The sequence below is a fragment of the Mus pahari genome, chromosome 21 (assembly GCF_900095145.1).
Source record: "Mus pahari chromosome 21, PAHARI_EIJ_v1.1, whole genome shotgun sequence".
Taxonomy (NCBI): Eukaryota; Metazoa; Chordata; class Mammalia; order Rodentia; family Muridae; genus Mus; species Mus pahari.
The window spans coordinates 21,200,448-21,205,640 of record NC_034610.1 but is presented as its reverse complement, the minus strand read 5'-3'; the positions used below and the strand labels follow the sequence as shown (position 1 = coordinate 21,205,640).

Here is a 5,193-nt window from a genome sequence, read left to right as displayed (position 1 = left end):
ACTCCAGAAGAGGGCGTCAGATCTTGTTACGGATGGTTATGAGCCACCATGTGGTTGCTGGGATTTGAACTCTGGACCTTTGGAAGAGCAGTCGGGTGTTCTTACCCACTGAGCCATCTCACCAGCCCCCGATATGTTTTTTTCATATCGAAGAATTTCTGCCACTACTACTGCTGAAGGCAAAGCTGCATGCTGGCTGCAGACAGGCTGTAGGGTGTTAGCTGACCTGATTGAAACACAAAGCCAAAACAGTTGTAAAGCAAAGAGATAAAAGTTTCTTTGGGGAAGCCCAGGTACTCTATTCAGTTGCAAATTAGCAACGATTAAGCTCAGACTATAGCTTCCAGGTATGGGGGAAGCGGCTTTGAGAATCAACAGAAATGCTATAAATTCCCTGTTAGTGGAGGCTGCACTCCAAATTAATTCTTTTGGCTAAAAAAAAAGATTTTTAGCCATCACCAAGGTGGGAATTATACTTACTAGAAGATTCAGAGGCTGTATCCACTTGACGAATCAATCTTTCTGGTAACCATCTTGCTTCATCTTTTTTTTGTAAAAAAACGCAGACAGAACCTCTTCCCCAAATTAAAACAGGATCTGGACCATTCCATGTATTAGTTAATGGGTCCCACCACTTAACCATGGCATAAGAACTGGAAGTAACTGGATGCCAGTGGCGATCTGATGCAGACTGACCTTTAGCGTCTTTTTGCAAAAAATTCAAAACAAATAATACAAAAGCAAGATGTGCTTTTGGTGACCTTGAGGGGTATAATTGCCCCTGTTTTGTTTTTAAAAGCCAATTTTTCAGAGTGTGATGAGCACGTTCAACAATTCCTTGTCTCATGGGGTTATAAGGAATTTCAGTTTTATGTTTAATACCAAATTCCTTATAAAATGAAATAAAATTGTTGCCAATATAAGCTGGGCATTTGCCAAATGTGATTGGGCATAAGACCTCGTGGATTAACTCTTAAATGCGGAACTGGAGATAATGTAATATATTTCGGGCATTGTTTTACAATCATTCTTGCCTGCTCCTTAGTGATCTTGTGTCGGAGCCTTAAGGTATGGCTAGAGAGATGAAATTTATCATGATCACGTCTAGCCAATGCAACAGGATCTGAAATTAAGGCCTCTCGTATTAGAGCTCTGTCAATGCAATCATTACCTGCAGTTAAGGGTCCAGGAAGACCAGAATGAGCTCGTATATGACAGATATAAAAAGGAGGTTTTTGAGCAAGAATGATGTTTTGCAATTGTGAAAATAGAGACCTTGCTGGCGTATTAAAGTTAAACATACCACAGGTCTCCAATAAGGAAACTGACTGTGCATTATATAAACTATCAGTAAAAATATTAAAAGCATCATTTACAGACTGAAAAACATTTAATACAGCAGTCAGCTCTGCTAACTGGGCTGAAAGCCCAGGAGTCTCTATGACTACCTGTTGATTATTCATAAGATATCCAGCTCGCCCTTTAGAGGAGCCATCGGTAAAAATCAAAAGAGCATTACACAAAGGCTGTAAAGAGGTCATATTAGGAAATATCACTTCATGCACATTTAAGAACTGTACAAGTCTGTCTTGAGGATAATGATTATCCATAGGTCCTATAAATCCTATTTGAGCAAGCAACCAATTTGTGCTGTGCTGTTTCAGCCAAGTATCTTGATCTGCACTATAAGGCTGAACAGTGATATCTGACTCTTTGCCAAAATAAGTTAGCACCTGCTTTCTTCTAAGCATAATCATCTGGGCTACTGCTTCATAATATGGCAGAATATTACGTTTAGGAGATATCCTCAAATGTATCCACATTAGAGGAGCCCTTTGCCACAACAATCCTGTAGGTGCATGAATTGTATTAAAAATTAACAGATGAAAGTCAAAGAGTAATCTATATAAGTAACAAGTTGTTCTTCAATGGCTCTTTCCACTTGTTGTAAGGCCAGCAATCCTTCTGAGGTTAAAGATCTAGGGGAGGTAGGATCAGAACTTGCTTTAAGAATATCAAATAAAAGAACGAAGAAAAGAAGAAAAAGAAAAGAAAAAAAAGAATATCAAATAAATTTTTCAATTCTCCTGTAGTAAGCTTTAAATAGGGGTGAAGCCAATTAATGTCACCAAGCAATTTTTGAAAATCATTTAAAGTTTTTAAGCTATCTCTGCGAATAACTATTTTTTTGGGGAAAACAGCTTGATCTTGATCTGTAAGTCTAAAACCCAAATAATTATAAGGATCCTGAGTCTGTACCTTTTCAGGAGCTATTTGTAGCCCCTTATCAGCTAAAGCCTGTTGTAAATCTCTATAACATAAAAGTAATTCCTGAGGATCTTTTCCCACCATCAAGATGTCATCTGTGTAATAAATTATGTAAATCATAATTTATTGTTGTTGTCTCACAGGCTGAATGGCTTGCGCCACAAACTTTTGACATAAAATAGGACTGTTAGCCATGCCCTGAGGAAGAACTGTCCATTGATATCTTTTCATAGGTTCCTTAAAATTAACAGAAGGAACACTGAACGCAAATCTTTCACAATCCTCAGGGTGCAAAGGAATAGTAAAAAAGCAATCCTTTAAGTCTACCACAATTTTATAATATCCTTTAAGAATGGCTACCGGAGATGGAAGCCCAGGTTGTAAAGCTCCCATATGTACCATGGTTTCATTAACCTTCCTTAGATCTTGTAACAATTTCCACTTACCAGATTTTTTCTTAATAACAAATATTGGAGTATTCCAAGGAGCCTGAGATTCTACTAAATGTCCTGCCTCTAATTGCTCCTGCACTAGCAATGAGCGGCTTCTATTTTTTCTTTAGTTAAAGACCACTGACTGATCAACCCACACCGGAATATCATTAAGCCATTTAATTTTATCAGCATGGGATGCAGGCAAGATAGTGGCCATTACTGAAAATACCCCAAGCCTCTTGTGTTGGAGTGAGGTTTAGGACCTTCAAAAGCCTTAATATCTTGTCCTTCCTTTCCTAGCCCCTGACCAGGCAAAGATCCTTGTCCTAGCATCTGCTTAGTCACTGTCTCACTAGGACTGCACATTATAATGGCCAAGAGATCTCTTCCCCAGAGGGTAACAGGCAAATTTGACGTAAGACAAGGCTGAATTTGTCCTGAATTGCCCTCCTCATCTCTCCAGGTTAGCAATTTAGAGCTTTGTTTTGGGTTATTGGCATAACCAATTCCTTGGAGGTGAGTCAGCATATCAGACAAAGGCCACGTTGAAGGCCAATCTTGTCCTCTAATAATTGTTACATCAGCTCCAGTATCTATTAATCCTTTAAAGCTCTTTCCTTCAATTATCAATTTAAAGATAGGTCTCTGACTAGTAATAGATTGAACCCAGTACACATCAGAGGAACTAAATGACTCTGTCCTCTCTCATTCTTAACAAATCTGGAAGGTAGTGGATGCAAGAGAACTAAGGTAAGTTGAGCAATTCTTTGATCACCAGGTACAGTTATAATACCATGAGGGGAAGTAGCCATGATTTTAATTTCTGCCTCATAACCATTATCTATAACACCTGGATAAATCTGCAGACCTTTTACAATAGAACTGCTTTGTCCTACATGAAATCCCCAAGTCTCTGCAGGTAGAGGTCCAAAAACTCCTGTAGGCAGAGTTTGAACTCCCATTTCTGGGGTTAATACTGCGTGGGTGGTGGAACAGAGGTCCAATCCCGCACTTCCTGGGGTTGCCCTGACAAGTTAAAAATGGATTTCTTTGTCTGGGCAGCAGCTCCACGGCCCCATAAGCTGCCTGCTGTGGGTAACTCGGGGCCTGAGGCTGGCCCCTCCTCCCGTTTCCCGGCAATGGATGGCCCTGAAGGTCTGACTTTGATTTACATTCTCTAGCCCAATGTTTTCCTTTTTTGCATCAGGGACAAACTCCTGGAACATGGCCTGCTTGCCCACTTTCGGCACTTCTATTCTTTTTTTTTTTTTTTTTTTTTTTTTTTTTTTTCTCTGTATAGCCCTGGCTGTCCTGGAACTCACTCTGTAGACCAGGCTGGCCTCGAACTCAGAAATCCGCCTGCCTCTGCCTCCCGAGTGCTGGGATTAAAGGCGTGTGCCACCACGCCTGGCAGGACAATCACTTTTAAAATGACCAAAACTTCCACACTTAAAACATGCATTATTTCCTCGTCTCTGTGTAAGCATTTCTTGCATGGTGGTTCCTTGCAAAGCAGCAGCCAAGGCCAAACCCTGATTATACAATGGACCGATCTCTGCACAGAGATGAATGTATCCCGCTAAATCTGTCTGTCCTCTGTATGGCCGAATAGCGGTGCGACATGCTAGATTAGCATTTTCATAAGCCAATTGCATAATGAAAGGAATTCCTGTTTGAGAATCTCCAAGAATTCTGCTAGTTGCTTTCAATAACCTATCCACGAAATCCTGGTAAAGCTCATCAGGACCCTGCCGAATGCTGGCTAAACTTCCACCAAGATCCCCTTTAGTTGGTAATAAATTCCACGCACGGCGAGCAGACATAGCAACCTGTGCATACACTCCCACAGGAAACCCAATCTGATTAGCATTGCCTTCATACTGACCTTCTCCTCACAGCATGTTAACATCCCAGTCTGGGTTACCTGTCTGAGCATTCAGAGCAGCAGTTCTCTTACTGGCTTCTCGCCATTCAGAACTACAAAGTAAGAAAATCTCCTCCTGACAAGGTAGCCTTACATAGAGTCTTCCAATCTTGGGGGGTTAAATGAGACTCCAGGACAGTATCCAATAATGCCTGTGTGAAGGAGCTGTAGGGCCATATCGTGCCACAGCTGTTTTTAACTCCTTTATCACCTTGAACTGCAAAGTCTGGTATTGTCTGACTCTATTATTTTGCTGGTCAAGTATCTCTATTACAGGAGAGGCCAGCACGTCAGATGCATCCTGCCCTTTCCCCGAGCCTGACTCACAGCTCTTCCTAGCGGCGATTGGCACATTTCAGGATAATTGTTCTTTTCTGTATTTGACACCATTCTTAGCTCCCGAAGCTCATTAGTCAATTTTTGCAACTTAATTTCAAACTCTAATTTACTTAGTTGTGTGAGTTTCTGACAAAACTCACTTTCATCCTGTCTGGGTTCATCCTGAGAGGCGGGCAGGCTGAAATGGAATGTGCAAGAGGAAAATGGAAGCCAAGGCAAATTCTGTTC

General features: G+C 41.0%; 1 protein-coding gene across 2 annotated transcripts in view; it reads left to right on the top strand.

Moving 5' to 3' along the window:
* Positions 1-5,193, top strand: part of Fam234a (family with sequence similarity 234 member A) — a 38,426-nt gene that overhangs the window by 4,094 nt on the left and 29,139 nt on the right. The window lies entirely within an intron of this gene.